This window comes from Eleutherodactylus coqui, chromosome 3 (assembly GCF_035609145.1).
Source record: "Eleutherodactylus coqui strain aEleCoq1 chromosome 3, aEleCoq1.hap1, whole genome shotgun sequence".
NCBI classification, from domain to species: Eukaryota; Metazoa; Chordata; class Amphibia; order Anura; family Eleutherodactylidae; genus Eleutherodactylus; species Eleutherodactylus coqui.
This window is the reverse complement of record NC_089839.1, coordinates 28,482,101-28,501,571: the sequence shown is the minus strand read 5'-3', so window position 1 is coordinate 28,501,571 and position 19,471 is coordinate 28,482,101. Positions and strand designations below refer to the sequence as shown.

General features: G+C 45.8%; 1 pseudogene; it reads left to right on the top strand.

Moving 5' to 3' along the window:
* The window catches only part of LOC136620553 (zinc finger protein 850-like), a 493,122-nt pseudogene that overhangs the window by 444,168 nt on the left and 29,483 nt on the right, over nucleotides 1-19,471 (top strand).

Genomic DNA, 19,471 nt, shown 5'->3' with positions numbered 1-19,471 from the left:
GTAGAAGCAAGACGCACTAAAAGATGGCAAAATGTCGTTTTTTTTTTCATTTTACTCCACAGTTTTTCAGTACATTATATGGTACTTTAAATAGCACCATTGAAAAATACAACTCGTCCCGCAAAAAACAAGCCCTCATACAGCGACGTGGATGGATAAATAAAGGAGTTATGATTTTTTTAAAGGGGGGAGGAAAAAACGAAAATGGAAAAAGAAAAATGCCCGCGTCATTAAGGGGTTAAAGAGTGGGGTATTTATTAAGTACCTGAGCAATGGGTCTATGGATGAATTAAAAAGTAATGGGGAGAGGGGGCAGCCTTGACGGGCCCCTCTAACTAAGTCAATGGTTGGGGTATTAAGGCCATTAACTGTGAGGCTACTGGTGGCATTTGTATGTACGCGTATCATGTTTTATAATTTACATATGTCTGTCCAAAACTACGCCACCCAGTATCATATTTTTATCAAAAGCTTTCACAGCATCTAGACGCAATAGCATCAATACTGGACTATTGGGACTTTGTGTGGCAACCGTTGCTGCTATTGCAGCTCTGATATTTTTTAAAGCATTTCTTCCACGTGTGAAGCCCTTCTGCGATGGGTCGAGTATAGAGGGGAGAATAGATTGAAGCCTATCAGTATCTCTGATAGTAAAGCTATTTGTCTGCATGAATGTGGGTCAGCAACCCAGATCCGTGGAGCGCAGAGATATAACAGGTCCCTCCTCTTCAACAGTCCAGAGGGAGATAGAAGACACATACATTTGGAGGAGGATGGAGAAGAGGAGGTGTCAAGTTCCAAAGAGTAACAATCTGTTATAGCCGTGGCACGGGGTGAGGCAGGCTTTGGTAGGGACATAGACAGTTGAAGTCCTTTGTGTTCTTTTTCTTTAGCAGTTTTAGATGGTTTACTTTTTTGTTTTCCAGCTGCTGTTATTTTTCACCGAATCCAGCTGGCGTGTTACTCATGTCGAGGTACCCGCGTTGCGTTCATTTAAGTATCTGTCCATACTTGGACCTCTCCAGGTCTAGGGGTTTCACAGCTTGCATAAACAAAGGTCAAAAATTTCGCTCCATCTGTAAGATCAATGAAGATTTATCAGCAGGTCGATGATATGGATGTGGCTTCTCATCTGATAATTATGCAGTAGCCATCCAAGTTAGTGGCACCCTAAGAGATTGAATCATGGCCAGCATTTTCTCCCGCGGTTTACAATGGTCTTGGTCTATGGGGGTTTAAACTGTCTTGCTATATTGTGCTCTCATTGGTACAGCCTCTCTTCTCCAGTTTGTCAACAGTCCTGAGCAATAACACTTGTTAGGGCAGCAATGGGGACAGACGTGACCCAGGCTGTGTGTTATGGCTCTCGACTCCCGTGGGTCTCAGCAGTTGGCTGCAGGGTGCTTGGTGTTGGTGGACCATGTGAACCCCCTGCGCCGCCTCTTACCTTCAATTCCATCCAGTGCAGCCACGATGCTCCTGCGATGAGCAAGGTGGTCATAAATCCAGGCCGCGGCTCCGACTGTCACTAGGCCTCAGTGGGCAGGTAGTTGCACTGTAGGTGTTTGTGTCGGGAGCGGCGCAGATGTAGTTTGCCAGAGAATCTTTGCCACCAGAAACGCTCCAGGGCGTGGAGTGGTTGGACCCCCCCAGTGTCCGCAGCAGTTGGGGCCCCAAGCCTCCGGAGCCAACTTGGCCGCACCCAGGTAGTGGTGAGGCGACGGTGGCAGAATCCTCCAATGTATCAGGAAGGGTTTCCCCCAGCAGCAGGTAATAAGTGCCAGGGGGCCAGGTGACACGCAGATCAGCCTGAAATCTAGGCCACAGCTTTATGCACAGCTAGGCCACAGTGGATCAATGACCTTGTCGCAGGGGTCTAGGGCGGGAGCAGCGGGCAAGTGGAGGTCACCGAAGGTCTTTGCCAGAGGTAGTGGAGTGGCCGTGTCCCTGCAACATTCATGGTGGCCGAAACTTCAGACCAAGGCTCCGGAACCATCCAGCCCATGCCCGGGGAGCGGTGTGGAGATGGCGGATTTGCCCAGAATGGTAAGCGGGGTCCTCCCAATTGTAGAGTGGCACCGCAGTTCTCTTCAACGTCTTTGGGGTGCTGGGGGGGCTACGCCACATGTGTGTTGACTGGAAATTACGCCACGGCTTTGCACTTCGCTAGGCCGCTGCGGGCCAGTGGCTGTGTCGCAGGGTTCCGTATCAGGACGCCACAGTTGGATGGGAGCTTACCGGGATCCCCTGCTGCTGAAGAAGTCTTGGGAAGTGATGTATCCTGGGCCTCACGGCGCTGCTGTTTTCCGTGCCTCCACGGATCCTCCAAGGGCGGTGAGTTGGGGCTTCCCCAAGAAAATATGGGGGTATCAATCACCTATAACTGCTTCGGGGCACCAAAGGGGTACCGATGTCGCTGAAGTCAGGAGTCAGTGAAGGATCTCTGTAAGACACATCCCACTCCTTTGGTGCCCAGGAGAGGAGTCCATGGTGAAGTGTTTTAATTTGATGGTGGTCCACAGTTTCATTCAGTTAAGGCTGGGGAGCGCAGATAGTGCAAAGTACTGATGGACATAAGATAAATTAGGGGTCTTTTTTTTTTTTCTCATCTCTTTTTTTTGTGGGATTCTTGCAGGAAAGTTCTAACATAACAATGAGTGGATTCGATAAATCCATATCGGTGTCGGTTAACGGTAAGAGCCTTTCATAAATCTTGTTTGAATGTATTCTATTAATGGGAAGCTCAGAATATCATCTTCCACCTGATCATTACTATTACCCATTTATTGCCTCAACCTGTGTTATATGGACCCCATGGGGTACACACCATGTCTTTAGGCGACACTTGCACTGTTTGCAGGCTGTGAATTTATTGGGAAGGCAGTTTTATTAGAACCCAGACTGCAGACTTTGAAACAGGAAGAGAAGTAGTTGGTGAGCGGAGTGTGATTGTGGTAGATATGAAGTCCTTTAATTTATATTTCTTTACTCATGATTCTTCTATTCCCTCTAATCTATAGATGATCTATTCTCAAGATAGTTGATTGCTGGGGGTCTGCCTACTTGGGATCTTTTCTGATCACCTGACTGAAGAGACCATTGACATCACATTCTTTCATCACATGGCCTGAGAGCAGCTCCATCCCATTGAAGTGAATGGAATGGAGCAGCTATACCAGGCACAACCACTATACAGCTGATCCCCCACTAATCAATTATTAATGACCGATCCTGAGGATGTGTCATCAATAGTTTAATGCCGGAAAGCCCCATTTAATATGTAATATTATACTCCCAGGATATGCCAGAAATGTCTGATAGATATGATCACAGGGCTAAAGGGGCTGTCACATTACCCGGTTAGATGAGAAACCCACGTCTGGCTACTCATCCACCTAGTTTGGTGTTACTATAACTGCCATTGAAGTTAATGGGCATAATTGAAGCTGCGTAGTGCAGCCACTATGCTATTTCCATTACATGGGAGTTATTGAAACAGCATAACACTCTGTGCTACACAGTTTGGTATCAAGAACATCTTAACCCATTAAGGACCAGCCACTGTATATATACGGCGGCTGGTCCTGGGCTTAGAGGACCACCGATAGTAAAAATACGGCGGTGCTCTAAGCCTCCTGCCTCTGCAATCAGTCAGAAGCAGGTACGAGTTATCAGCTGTTAGTGACAGCTGATAACCCGGTGCAGAAGGCAGGAGGGGTTTTTAACCCCTCCTGCCTTCTGCTTCCCCGATACACAGTGCTCAATGATCACTGTAAGGAGAAAGTGAAAGTAACATGTACTTTCAGTACGGGAGCCTCGGGGGGGTCATGTGACCTCCCGGGATTCCCTGCTACTGCAGAGCTGGAGGGTCAGACTTAGACCCTAGCAGCTCTGCAGGTGACTAATGTCACCACAGGGGTTGCTTTCCCCTATAATTAGGGCTTCTATGGACGCCCCAGCTATAGTGGAAAGTGTCAAATAAAGTTAAAAAAAAAAAAAAGTGAATGTCCCCCCCCAGAGGTTTTATATAGCGTCATGGGGGACACAGATAGTAAAAAACACAATTACATACATCAGTAAGACAAAACAACAGAATAAAACAACAATACATACAAAAGAAAGAGAATATCACAAAGCAGACGCCAACAAAAACCGTCGCCGTATGCGCCCTGTAAACCAAAACCATACATACTATATATCAAAATGTCCGAAATAAATAGAGGAACCCATTACCATACTTTATTTTATTGTAAATATTAAAAATGTTTTAGCATTTTACCCCCAATAAAACTAAAAAACGGAAAAAAAATCAGTGAAAAAGATATTAAAAAAATAGTCCTATATGTCACGGAAAATAAAACGCAGCAAAAATTATTTTGGTAGCTAAAGGAAAGAAAATGGAGCAGTAAAACCGCCACATGGGTAAAATCCCTAAAAACTGTCTGGTCCTTAAGGTACAAAACAACCTGGTCCTTAAGGGGTTAAAAAGGAAACACAATTGATATTTTTTTTGTTAACCCACCCCCTCAAATGAACAGAATATAGAAAAAGTGATTAAAGGGGTTATCCATTTCCCGGACAACTCCTATTCAATAGGCCTAGGTGCATTAAAATAATAAACTGAAATACACATACCCCTGAATGGCCACTGGGACATTCTGACAACTCCTTCTAGGTATATTTTGGATGTTAATGAATATATACCCTGCTTTACATTTTTCTTACATTTGATTGGCATAATAATTCTTGCAATGCGAAAATAATAAATGATGTTTTAAAATTTAAAGGGGTTTTCCAGTGAAATAATATTAATGACCTTGTGCTGCAAATACACAGAGGTCGGAGCAGAAGCCTCCGTGCCGACCTCTGTGTAGTGGATGGTGCTTGTAACTGCAGGCATGGCTGCCATTGAAATCAATACTACTATATGGAGGTCGGTGTGGAGGCTTCCGCTCCAACCTCTGTGTATTTGCAGAGCTGACAGCATGCGCCCGCTCAGCATATCGTCCAGAGTCCTGAGTGATGGACCTCAGCCAATCAACTATTGATGACCTTTTCTGATGATAGGTCAGCAATAGTATTTCACTGGAAACCTCCTTTAAATTTTAGCTATCTCTACTAGAAATTCTATTCTGTAATCTTTACAAAGCATTTATAAATACTATGATGTTTTTGTTTGTCTTCTGTCTTTCATATATTTACTAGTGATTTACTTATCATATGTTATCCAGTTTTTCTTGTATTTTCCATTTTAGTAGGTTTCCTTGCTATTGTTTCAATAAAGCTTGATTTGGTTAATTGAAAAAAAGAAAAATAGGGGGAAAATCATTATTTCTTTTACTCCAGGTGAAGACTGGAGTAGAGGCCATCATGGACACCTCGTATCGCTAAATGAAGTAGAAGATAATACCACACAACCTAATTCAATACCCCTTACTGATGGCACTAGTGACAGGAAACCTTCTTCACTGATTGGCAAACAAATAACTGGCCGTAGACGGGGGAAAAAACGTCCATGTCGCTCAGATTTTAAAAAGAAATCAAATCTTTCTACGCATCGGAGAACTGACAAAGATGAAAAGCAAATTTCATGTTCAGAATGTGGGAAATGTTTTAATCATAGAAGCAGTCTTGCATATCATTTAAAAACTCACACAGGGGAGAAGCCATTTTCATGTTCAGAATGTGGGAAATGTTTTCATCAGAAAGGAAATCTTGAGGCTCATTTAATAATTCACACAGGAGAGAAGCCATTTTCATGTCCTGAATGTGGGAAATGTTTTAATAATAAAAGCACTCTTGCAAGTCATTTAAAAAATCACACAGATGAGAAACCATTTTCATGTGCAGAATGTGGGAAATGTTTTAGTAGGAAATCAGATTTTATTAAACATCAGAGATTTCACACAGGAGAGAAGGCATTTTCATGTGCAGAATGTGGGAAATGTTTTTATCTGAAAGGAAATCTTGAGGATCATTTAAAAATTCACACAGGAGAGAAGCCATTTTCATGTCCTGAATGTGGGAAATGTTTTCAAACGAAAGGAACTCTTAAGTCTCATTTAAAAATTCACACAGGAGAGAAGCCATTTTCATGTCCTGAATGTGGGAAATGTTTTAATCATAAAGGCACTCTTACAAGTCATTTAAAAATTCACACAGGTGAGAAGCCATTTTCATGTCCTGAATGTGGAAAATGTTTTAGTGAGAAATCAGATTTTATTAAACATCAGAGAATTCACACAGGAGAGAAGCCATTTTCATGTCCTCAATGTGGGAGATGTTTTAGCCGGAAGTCAGCTGTTGTTAATCATCAGAAAACTCACACAGGGGAGAAGCCATTTTCATGTCCTGAATGTGGAAAATGTTTTAGTGCGAAATCAGCTCTTGCTCAACATCAGAGAACTCACACAGGAGAGAAGCCATTTTAATGTTCAGATTATTGTAAATATTACAATCGTGGAACCTCATTGTAGGATCTGCTGCCTCCGACCGCTTTCAAATGAGCGTATATTAACTTTGGTCTATGTTTTGTGGACCAGAATATGTAGCTAATATAAATCTATATATCTACTCAAACACAATGTAGTTCCTGCCTAATTTCCGCTGTAGAATGCAAGCTGAAATTCTGCGCCAACGTATAATACAGTGTAGAGAATGGGGATTTAAGAAATCCCATCCACTTATAGTGGAAAAAAATCAGCAGTGAAGATAGTCAAGCTGCAAACTTTCACATCCGCAGCATGCTCTATTTGTTGTGGAAATGCTACAGATCTTCACAGCAGTTATTCATACATTATAATTAATCTTACTATGGAAATCAGGTGGATTTTGGTGTGGATTTATTCCGCGATGTGTGATCAGACTCTTGGGATGCCTTCTGATGTATAACTTACCCTCAACAGGAGCCATAGCATAACAGGACGGTGCAGGCAGGACTTCTCAAAGGACCTGTGCCAAACAATTATGATGCTCAGATTGGGCACACACCGCCACCGCGCCCACACAATCAGGAGCAGGACTGTAAAACACAGCCACCATTCTGATGGGAATGGTTGTCAGTCATCGCCTTACCCCTTGTATGCGGCAACTAAAGCTGATTGAGCATTCGCATATTAAAGTGTGAATGAGGTCAAATAGTCGCCCCTTTTACTCTCTCCTTCTATGAGCAAACAAAACTGTCATCTGATAATGATCAGTATTACGGACCATGTTTTTTATTTCCGATGTGTAGGGCAATAAGAAGACTGAGGAATGAGACTTCATTAACTTAAATCAAAGATTTGTCCCATTCCACATGATTAAAAGCTACTCTTTGGGTTCCCGTACACGCAGGGTTTCTCCGCGGTAAAGCACAGGTGAAGTTCTGCTGATTGCTGGCGGGCATATGAACTCATCCCATTGTTTGAATTACCGGGTGCAGGTGCTGGCCGGTGATCAGTGGAGCTCCATTTGTATATTGCTACAGAGAAGTCTTGCGTGTACAGGCACCCTTTGAAAAACATAGGGCCCATTGGATCTGGATTAACCTCTTAAAGGGGTTGTCCCGCGATAGCAAGTGGGGTTATACACTTCTGTATGGCCATATTAATGCACTTTGTAATATACATCGTGCATTAAATATGAGCCATACAGAAGTTATTCACTTACCTGCTCCGTTGCTGGCGTCCCCGTTGCCATGGTGCCGTCTAACTTCAGCGTCTAATTGCCGGATTAGACACGCTTGCGCAGATGGTTCTTTTATCTTCGGCTCCCTCTGGCATCATCGGCGTTCTGGCTCCGCCCCCTTGAACGCGTGATCGCGTAGCTCCGCCCCCATCACATGTGCCGATTCCAGCCAATCAGAAGGCTGGAATCGGCCCATGTGACGGGGGCGGAGCTACGTGATGACGCGTACAAGGGGCGGAGCCAAAACGCCGCTGATGCCAAGCCGAAGAGAAAAGACCCATCTGCGCAAGCGCATCTAATCGGGCGATTAGACGCTGAAGTTAGACGACACCATGGCAACGGGGACGCTAGCAACGGAACAGGTAAGTGAATAACTTCTGTATGGCTCATATTTAATGCACGATGTATATTACAAAGTGCATTAATATGGCCATACAGAAGTGTATAACCCCACTTGCTATCGCGGGACAACCTCTTTAATGTTTTGGTCCTTTGTAACCTGACACTTTTTAGAGATTTAGCACACTGGGTGATTTAAATGCCATAATTTTCTTTTCTTGGGTTACAAAAATACATTTTGTATATTTTTGTATGATGCATAGGTCTGTTTTTAGTACCTTTTCTTTTTTTTAAAAAAAGGTAGCTTTTTATGTTTTATTAGAGGTAGTATGTCTGAAAAGTAAAAAAAAAAATGTTTTCTGTTTAGTTCTTTATGTTAGTGTAAATTGCAAATGTTAATAAACTATGAGAATGGGTTAATTGTTTTGGTCATTTTGATGTATACTTTGTATAGTCTTACATTACAAGATTGGTGTGGTGTGGGGTTTTTTATCAGTAAGTTTTTATATATGCTTTCCTAACATGTTCCCCTATGACATCATAAAAGACATTTCTATTTAGATGGTTTCCACTATAATTAGGGCATCCATGGGAACCCCAGTTAAAGGGGAAAACCAGCCCGCTGTCATGCCATCTGCATCTAGTACAGCTGCTTTGGGTCTGCTTAGATCCAGCAGCTCTGCCATGCCGGGGGCGCTTGTCAGTCATGTACTTACTGGGTCCAATAGAGGCAACGGCACTGCTGATTGCTCATTAAATTTTATACGAGCCAGAAAAGATACACAAAGCTGTCTCTGACAGCCAGGCACCTGTCTAGCTAAAGCAAGTTTGCATTTACAATGGTGTATGTTTAAAACCCAGGACCACACGATGTACATATATGGTGCATACATTTAACCTCTAATCAACCATTGATGGATTTATCAGTCATTGATCGCTCAGGAAGGATGGAATGGGCTGGTAAGTTAAGTCAAAATACTAACGACCACCATGAGTGAGTTACATGCTCCGCTCCTGATCACATGATGGTGACGTCATCAAAGGTCCTAAAACATAAAACACGCAGAGCCTGATAGCAGCCGTGTGCTTACAGGGCCTGTGATGATGACACCCTTATGTGATCAATCACCTAGGCTCTGTGTCTGTGAGTGAGTTAGTTACAAGCTCCGCCCCTGATCACATGGCTGGGTCTGCTTAGATCCAGCAGCTCTGCCATTCCGGGAGCGCTTGTCAGTCATATACTTACTGGGTCCCATAGAGGCAATGCCACTGCCGCTTCCTCTGTTCACTACATATTGTTCATTGAGTTTTATGTGAGCCAGAAAAGATGCAACAAAGCTGTTTCTGACAGCCAGGCACTCGTCTAGCTACAGTAAGTTTAAAACCCAGGACCATACGACGTACATATATGGTGCATAAACTTAACCACTTATCAATCAATGACAGATTTATCAGTCATTGGTCGCTCAGGAAGGATGCAGTGGGCTTGTGAGCCAAGTCTGCCCCATAAGCAGTGATTGACAGCTGTTAAATTGTCGCATTTGGAGTTGGCTCCAATTGTAGCTGTTTTAAAAGGGAGGATAATTTTTTTATATAGTGCTGGGCTCCTCCGGACCACTCCCTGTTCATTATTGTTATGTTCGTGCAGGGTTCAAGTATAGAGCCTCCCCAACAGGTCAGATCTAGATGTAACCTATGTCTGCAATGTACAAATATAGACATGTATTATAACACCAAAATTTGGGGAACACAAAATAGGGCAAGTAACAGCAACAGATATACCAGGATGGGAATGCTACCCCTAACCAATATAGCAGCGACATTACTCCAATATGGGAGGCCCCAGAGTAGGAACCTAGGTGCCGAATCTGTCCCTAGATGGAGGCTAGGGAAGATGTTTAATGCAAATGGAAATAGCAATGTATGTAACACAGTACAGTAGAAGTGAATAAGCCTCACGCAGAATTTATAGACAGAGGTACTGTTGCGTCCAATGAACGTGCAACCTCAATAACATAAATGAAAGGCACAACCGTGCAAAGAAAACACAAAATAAATGGGGGAATTCTCTCCCTATACTCCCCTAGCCCGGGAGGGGGCCCTGCCTGCTCGGCAGACCGACCGCGCTGATAAGTGCGAGCCTGCACTCGTGCCTGGGCCACTGACCAATCCCTATCTAGGAGCCCTAGCACAAAACAAAAGGAGAAACAAAACCAAACCAAACAGCAAAGAACTTAGCTTATAATGGAGAGCTTCCACCACACTGTGTTGCTCCGAAGCTGTCCAACATAGAACTGAAGTGATTGACCAGCACAGGGGTCAATGCTAGCACCGTTTAAATAGCAGCTGAGCTAGTCAGCACCAGGTGCTGAATGAAATCACTCTTGCCACTGACACACCCCTCAGCTCCGGGAGTAGCAAGAGCACACCCAAAACCTGGCCTGGCTTGCAAGCAGGGTGCAGGCCTCAGAACGGCTGCAACAGATACTTAGCTGACTGCAGTCCGCTGTCTCACTAAACACCTTAGGCAGGAGACTAACCAGCGCCCATGTAGAGGTGGGCCATTTTAGTAGTTTATGGAGCAATATGGTAAGTTTATTTCTTGTTTGTCATTCAGTTTCTGCATGCAGAAAACTGAATGAAAGATCAGCCTATGTAAACAGGTAGTTGTTCACTTAGGAACAACTGCCTGTTCATTGTGAATCCCCATCGCCTTTTACCTTCATTCACTGAGTGCTTGTTCCTGTGAAAAGCACAGGTTTGATTATTGCTCGGACAACCTGCCAGGCATATGTGCCCAACAGTTCATTCTGTATAAAGTGGCCTTTAGATTAATTACTCTGTAAGACATGTTTTGATTTTGTGTTTTCAATTCTTCGTTTCCTTAATAAAGTTTATATATGTTTGTCTATGTTGGTGCAAATAATTTTTGCTATGATATGCCTCTGGGGTTCAAATTGGTTAGAAGTATATACGGGCCAGGAAATAACTTATCAAACCACACATGACTTGATATGGTCAAAGTTATCTGTCTGTTGATTTACATGCATCAGGTTTTATAGGGGCACATATTCAATTACAATACCTAAAATCTATTATAATTCAGTTATTACCACTGGTCAAAAGAAACAAACAAAATATGAATATGCAGGATAAGGAATTTTACATCTAAAATGCCAACCAGGTGCAGTAAATCTAAACAATAAGTTGTTTAGAGAGAATGTTTAGGAACATATGTGAACAGTTAGGAACATGTCAGTTTGACTCGTCAGCCAGTCTAAATGTCACAATAGCTATCTTCTGGAGCAAAACCCTTAGTGATTCACTCAGGACTTATAAAATAACCATTTAATATCCATAAATCCCCCAGAATAGGACAAATGAATACAGTGAAAAAGAGGCAGAGAAGATGGCTTCTTGCTTACAAAAGTGCTACACATAAGATAGAACATGGAGGCACATTTATTTCACTAGCATCTACTATGAGTGTGCGCATTTCCATTTTTATATTTTTTTTCTCTGTCATACAAAACTATATTTTAACAATATGCTCACTTTGGATCCAAAGTGCTGTTTCGGTGGTTTAGCACCTCAGCATCTGACTCATGATGCCTCCCGGTCTTCTGGCCCGGTATTTACCTGTAAACCAGTCACGTCTGCCTGTAATGTAGAAGCCTCAGCTGGTTTATGGAACGTCACTGATGATATCCCATCTGGGGGCCTCCCATTGGCTGCAGGAGTCGCGTGAGTAAACAACCACGTGACTGTTGCAGCTGAAATAAACAGACCATCTGGAGGACCACAACGGCAGTGCGGGGAACAGTGTGGCGGTGGAGAGATGAGTATTTCTGTTGTGTGTGCATGTGTATATATTTATGTATGTATATTATATATACACACACACGCAGAGGAGGGATTGTACAGATGTTTTGGGGTAGTGCATTCCAGAGGTCCGTTGCTGCTCTAGAGAGGTCCTGAAGGTGAGCATGTGAGGTTCTGTTATGTCTGCAAATGACGTGCTGGACCAACACCTGCAATTATGCACAATAATAGCCCAAAGTGCAGCAACTGAAATAAATAACACAAAATAAATGGGAAGTCTTTCCCTAAACACGTGACAATGAGGGAGAGGGCCCTGCCTCGTACGGCAGACTGATTGCTTCAATAGATGTGGGCATGCATTCATTCCTGGGACCTAAGTAACCCTACTTGGCCAACAAAATAAAGGAACAAAGCAACCCCCAAAAGGAAACTCAAATGAAACACCACACTTAGCTGGTAGTGAAGCAGCAGCACACGGAACCGACCTCTGTTCACCTTACAGCGGAGACTATGCTGTACATGGGAGCCACTTACTACCAGCTCAGACAGCGAGCAACTGGCAATTCACAGCACTTTAGCTCAGTATCTAGCCCAGGTAAATAGCAAGCTAATCACCCTCAGGTGTGACTATATTACGTCACACCTACTGAGCTAGAAGGTGCAGAACCAAGTCGAAAACCCACACGGGACTTAGTCAATCCGGCAGCAATCTCAGCACTGCTGCAACAGGTTTGGAATAGATGGTCGTTTAATGTGAATGTGTTAGCAGATTGGAGTGTGTAGGCTGGATGATGTATGGACAGAAGGGGAGTGATGTACGGTGGTGCGGCACCATAGAGAGCTTTGCGGGTGAGGTTAAGGAGTTTGAATCTAGATCTGTAATGGATGGGCAGCCAGAGCAGTGATTGGCATAGTGCAGAGGCATCTGAGAAGCAGCTGGATAGGAAAATGAGTCTAGCCGCATTTAGTATGGATTGGAGAGGGAAGAGTCTGGTGCAGGAAAGGCCGATGAGTAGCGAGTTTCAGTAGTTGAGTCGGTAATTGATGAGAGCGACAGTGAGTGTCTTTAACGAGTCCGTGGTGAGAAATGGACGGATTTTAGTGATATTTCTGTGTTGCAGGCAGAGATTGGATGTGGAGGGTGAGGGAGAAGTCAGAATCCAGTGTTATGCCAAAACAGCAGGCGTGTTGTCTGGGGGTTACTATGGTGCCAGATACTGATATGGAGGATGGGGGGGGGAGGGGGGGGGCTGGAAGGTGGAAAATAGCTTAATCTTATTCTTTCTCATTTCTTGCTTTCTCACTATTAACTTCACCTCTCCGTCACCGCTGCACTAATTCCTTCAGAACTCTACTTGCTTCTGTCACTGACCAGAACTGCAACACCAACTGATCTCTCTAGAAGTGCGCGGATGTATTTATAGACTCTGGGTCCTCCCAGGAGCATAGAGCTTGGGGGCTAGACAGGTGCATGAGAATGCAGAGTGGAGCAAAACCCAATTAATGGATATATATTTATATATTGTATGAATTTAAACTGCGCAATAACAGACACCGTTGAGTATACCCGAAAACAACTTGTCTCTGAAGTTGTCTATGTACTAAGAGATATATAGTGATATAAGATAAGGACTAGAGATGAGCAAGCATACTCGTCCAAGCTTGATGCTCGTTTGAGTATTAGGGTGTTCGAGATGCTTGTTACTCGAGACGAACACCACGCGGTACTCGAGTCAATTCCATTTCCTTCCCTACATGTTTAGCGCCATTTTCTGGCCAATAGACATGCAGGGAAGGCATTACAACTTCCTCCTGTGACGTTCCAGCCCTATCCCACCCCCCTGCAGTGAGTAGCTGGTGAGATCAAGTGACCGCCCAGTACTTAAAGCGGTCCTGCCCGCGGCTCGCCTCAGACACACGCTGGCAGAGATTAGGGAAGGTGCTGTTGCTCATTCAGGCATAGTGTTAGCGTCTTCAAGAACCTCAACAGTCCTTCTTAGGGCCACATGTGACCATGTGCATTACTGTTGTGGCTGCTGGGAGCAGTTTTGCACCAAAACATTTTTTTTCATCTCGGGCTCTGCAGGCTATTACAGCTATAGCGTTCTCAATCTGCAGTCAATTACACAGAGTATAGGGGCAGTACTGGTGAGGCAGGGACAGTGGTAGTGTAGAATCCTGTCTACAAGAACCCCAGTGGTCCTAGGGCTAACTGTGACCGTCTGCATTTTAATGCGTGGCTGCTGGGAGTTGTAGTACTTCACTATTACGCAGCTAGGCCTTTTTGCAGCCTTGCGTATAATTTTCTTCTGGCTGCAGTTTGCGTTACATAACCGCTGTCAGCCTCCAACTGTAAGCCAATAATTCCCTAATTTTTTACACCGCTCTATGTCTGCCGTCAGCTTCAGGCACAGCGTACAGTGACAGCCCCTGATAGCGGGAAAGTCATATAACGCTATATAGCATGTATTCTTTTTCTAAAAAATTACAATAAAATCTCCTTGGTTGGGCTACCCCTGACCGTCTGAAATTTACAGTGTGTCTGGTGGGACTTGTAGTGAATCACTATTGCATGGCTAGGCCTCTTTGCAGCCTTCCGTATTCTTTGCTTCTGCCTGAAGTTAGCGCTACAATACCGCTGTCAGCCTCCAACTCTACGCCAATAATTCCATAATTATTTACACCGCTCTGTGCGTGCCGTCAACTTCACACACAGCGTACGGCCACAGCCACTGATAGAGGGAAAGTCATATACAGGCTATATAGCCTGTATTCTTTTTAAAAAAAATTACAAGAAAAGCTCCTTCGTTGGGCTACCCCTGACCGTGTGGATTTTAGAGGTTGTCTGGTGGGAGTTGTAGTGCATCACTATTGCAGAGTCAGACCTTTTTGCAGCCTTGCATATAATTTTTTTCTGGCTGCAGTTTACGTTACATAACCGCTGCTCCTCCTTCCTCCCAGCCTCCTCACTCCATCAAAATGACACATTCTGATGAGCAGACAGACTCTCAGGAACTGTTCTCGGGCCCCTGCCTTGATTGGGAAAAAATGGTTCCTCTCTCACCTGAGGAGTTTGTCATGACCGATGCCCAACCTTTGGAAAGTTCCCGGGGTCCGGGTGATGAGGCTGGGGACTTCCGGCAACTGTCTCAAGAGCTTTCAGTGGGTGAGGAGGACGATGATGATGAGACACAGTTGTCTATCAGTGAGGTAGTAGTAAGGGTAGTAAGTCTGAGGGAGGAGCACACAGAGGATTCGGAAGAAGAGCCGCTGGACGATGAGGTGACTGACCCCACCTGGTTTGCTAAGCCAACTGAGGACAGGTCTTCAGAGGGGGAGGCAAGTGCAGCAGCAGGACAGGTTGGAAGAGGCAGTGGGGTTGCCAGGAGTAGAGGCATGGCCAGAGCGAAGAATCCCCCAACTGTTTCCCAAAGCACCCCCTCGCGCCAAGCCACCGTGCAGAGGCCAAGGTGCTCAAAGGCGTGGATGTTTTTCAGTGAGAGCGCAAACGACTGACGAACAGTGGTGTGCAATCTGTGTTGCACCAAGATCAGCCGGGGAGCCACCACTACCAGCCTCACCACCCCCAGCATGCGCAGGCAGATGAAGGCCAAGCACCCCACAAGGTGGGATGAAGGCCGTTCACCGCCTCCGGGTCGCACCACTGCCTCTCGCCCTGTGCCCCAATCTGCCACACAGATCCAACCCCCGTCTCAGGGCACAGGCATGAGCGCCTCCCGGCCTGCACCCACACCCTCACCTCCGCTGTCCTCGGCCCCATCCAGCAATATCTCTCAGCGCAGCGTACAGCTGTCGCTAGCGCAAGCGTTGGAGTGAAAGCGCAAATACGCTGCCACACACCCGCACACTCAAGCTTTAAATGTGCACATTGCCTAATTGATCAGCTTGGGGATGCTGCCGTACAGGCTTGTGGAAACGGAGGCTTTCAAAAACATAATGGCGGCGGCGGGCCCACGCTACTCGGTCCCGAGTCGCCACTATTTTTCCCGGTGTGCCGTCCCAGCCCTACACCAGTACTGGGAAGGTCCACTTAACCACGGACACGTGGACGAGTACTGGCGGACAGGGCCACTACATCACCCTGATGGCACACTGGGTGAATTTAGTGGAGGCTGGGACCGAGTCAGAGCCTGGGGCTGCACACGTCCTACCCACACCCAGAATAGCGGGTCTTTCCTCGGTTCGGGTATCTGCAGCGGTCTATGCCACCTCCTCTAAACCCTCCTTCTACGCAACCTCTACCTCTCAATTAAGAAATGTGAGCAGCATGTCGCCAGCAGTCAGTGTGGCGCGACGCAGCAGCACAGTGGTGGGCAAGCATCAGCAGGCCGTGCGGAAACTTCTCAGCCTAGGTGACAAGAGGCACACGGCCCCCGAACTATTGCAGGGTCTGACAGAGCAGACCGACCTCTGGCTTTCGCCGCTGAGCCTCCAACCGGGCATGGTCGTGTGTGACAACGGCCATAACCTGTGGCAGCTCTGAAGCTCGCCAGCCTCACACACGGGCCATGCTTGGCCCACCTCTTTCATTTGGTGGTTCAGCCGTTTCTGAAAAACTACCCGCACTTGTCTGACTTGCTCGGCAAGGTGCGCCGTGTCTGCGCACATTTCCGCAAGTCCACCACGGACACAGCTACCCTGAGGACCCTGCAACATCGGTTTAATCTGCCAGAGCACCAACTGCTGTGCGACGTGCCCACATGGTGGAATTCTACGCTGCACATGTTGGCCAGGCTGTATGAGCAGCGTAGAGCAATAGTGGAATACCAACTCCAACATGGGCGGTGTAGTGTGAGTCAGCCTCCTCAATTCTTTACCGAGGAGTGGGCCTGGATTGCAGATATCTGCCAGGTCCTTGGAAACTTTGAGGAGTCTACCCAGATGGTGAGCGGCGATGCGGCAATCATTAGCGTCACCATTCCTCTGCTATGCCTGCTGAGAAGTTCGCTGCAAAGCATAAAGCCTGACACTTTGCGGTCGGAACAGGAGACGGGGGAAGAGAGTATGTCGCTTGATAGTCAGAGCACCCTCATGTCTATATCTCAGCGCGTTTTGGAGGAAGAGAAGGAGGAGGGGGGACAGCTGGGCCCACTGCAGAGGGTTCCCATGCTGCTTGCCTCTGGGTGTACACCCTTCTCGACCCACAGTATAAGGAGAACCTTTCCACACTCATTTTTGAAGAGGCAAGGGGTTCGAGAGTGATGCAATACCACAGGGCCCTGGTGGACAAACTGATGGTAAACTTCCCATCTGACAGCGCTAGCAGCAGAAGGCGCAGTTCCGAGGGCCAAGTAGCAGGGGAGGCGCGGAGATCAGGCAGCATGTTCAGCGCAGGCAGGGGAACACCCTCCAAGGCCTTTGCCAGCTTTATGGCTCCCCAGCAAGACTGCGTCACCACTCCCATTCAAGGCTGAGTCAGAGGGAGCACTGTAAAAAGATGGTGAGGGAGTACGTAGCCGATCGTACCACCGTCCTCCGTGATGCCTCAGCTCCATACAACTATTGGGTGTCAAAGCTGGACACGTGGCACGAACTTCCTCTGTATGCCCTGGAGGTGCTGGCTTGCCCTGCCGCTAGCATCTTGTCAGAGAGGGTGTTTAGTGCAGCTGGGGGAATCATCATGGACAAGCGTACCCGCCTGTCAACTGCCAGTGCCGACATGCTTACACTCATAAAGATGAACAAAGCCTGGATTTCTTCAGACTTCTTTTCTCCACCGGCAGAGAGCAGCGGAACCTAAAGATTCTTTTCGCTGCAACCGCAGATAAAAGCACTCCTCTCTATCACCGGGAAAACGGGGCATTTGTCTTTGTCAATCTGTCTCTGACATTAGTCCTCCTCCTGCTACTCCTCCTCCAGAAACAACATGTCATCGCGCTGAGCGGCCAATTTTTCTGCGGCCCAAAAGGCTCATCTACATCTACCAATGTTTGTACAATTTTTCAAAGTTTCAAAAGTATTGATACATTAACATGAACCAATGTTTTCAACAGGGCTGCCTACAGGCTCTGTTACAAATTAAGCAACAGTGAGCTGTATCTTTCAAAAAATATTTATGGATTTCACCTGCCCTCTCGGTTGATAAATTTTTCAGAGGTACACTTGTACTCTTGGTATACTTATTTTTCGGGCCCATGCCTACACTCTTATCCAACCAAATTTTCCGGCCTTCGCCTACGCTCATGGTACCCCAATGTTTCAGAGGTTGGCCTATACTATTACTACAGAAATTTTACTGGGGTCTGCCTGCCTATACTTCTGCTACAAGAAAGTTACAGGGGTCTGCCTATACTGCTGCCATTTGAATGTTCAAGGGGCCTGCCTATACTTCTGCAACATATATGTTACAGGGGTCTGCCTATACTGCTGCCACAAGGATGTTACTAGGGTCTGCCTATACTGCTGCCACTTAAATGTTACAGGGGTCTTCCTATACTGCAGCCACAAGGATGTTACTGTGGTCTGCCTATACTGTTGCCACGTAAATTTTACAGGGGTTTGCCTATACTGCTTCCACAAGGATGTTACTGGGGTCTGCCTATACTGTTGCCAAGAAAATGTTACAGGGGTCTGACTTTACTTCTGCTACAGAAATGTTACTGGGATCTGTCTATACTGTTACTACAGAAATGTTACAGGGGTCTGTGTATACTTCTGCTACAAAAATGTTACTGAGGTCTGCCTATACTGCTGCCACGTAAATTTTACAGGGATTTGCCTATACTGCTTCCACAAGGATGTTACTGGGGTCTGCTTATACTGCTGCCACATAAATTTTACAGGGATTTGCCTATACTGCTTCCACAAGGATGTTACTGGGGTCTGCCTATACTGCTGCCACGTAAATATTACAGGGGTTTGCCTATACTGCTGCCACAAGAATGTTACTGGGGTCTGCCTATACTGCTGCCAGGTAAATGTTAGAGGGGTCTGCCTATACTTCTGCTACAGAAATGTTACTGGGATCTGTCTATACTGTTACTACAGAAATGTTACAGGGGTCTGCGTATACTGCTGCCACAAGGATGTTACTGGGGTCTGCCTATACTGCTGCCACGTTAACTTTACAGGGGTTTGCCTATACTGCTGCCACAAGGATGTTACTGGGGTCTACCTATACTGCTGCCACGTAAATGTTACATGGGTCTGCCTATATTTCTGCAACAGAAATGTTACTGGGATCTGTCTATACTGTTACTACAGAAATGTTACAGGGGTCTGCGTATACTGCTTCCACAAGGATGTTACTGGGGTCTGCCTATACTGCTGCCACGTAAATTTTACAGGGGTTTGCCTATACTGCTGCCACAAGGATGTTACTGGGGTCTGCCTATACTGCTGCCACGTAAATGTTACAGGGGTCTGCCTACACTTCTGCTACAGAAATGTTACTGGGATCTGTCTATACTGTTACTACAGAAATGTTCCAGGGGTCTGCGTATACTGCTTCCACAAGGATGTTACTGGGGTCTGGCTATACTGCTGCCACGTAAATTTTACAGGGGTATGCCTATACTGCTGCCACAAGGATCTTACTGGGGTCTGCCTATACTGCTGCCACGTAAATGTTACAGGGTCTGCTTATACTTCTGCTACAGAAATGTTACAGGGATCTGTCTAT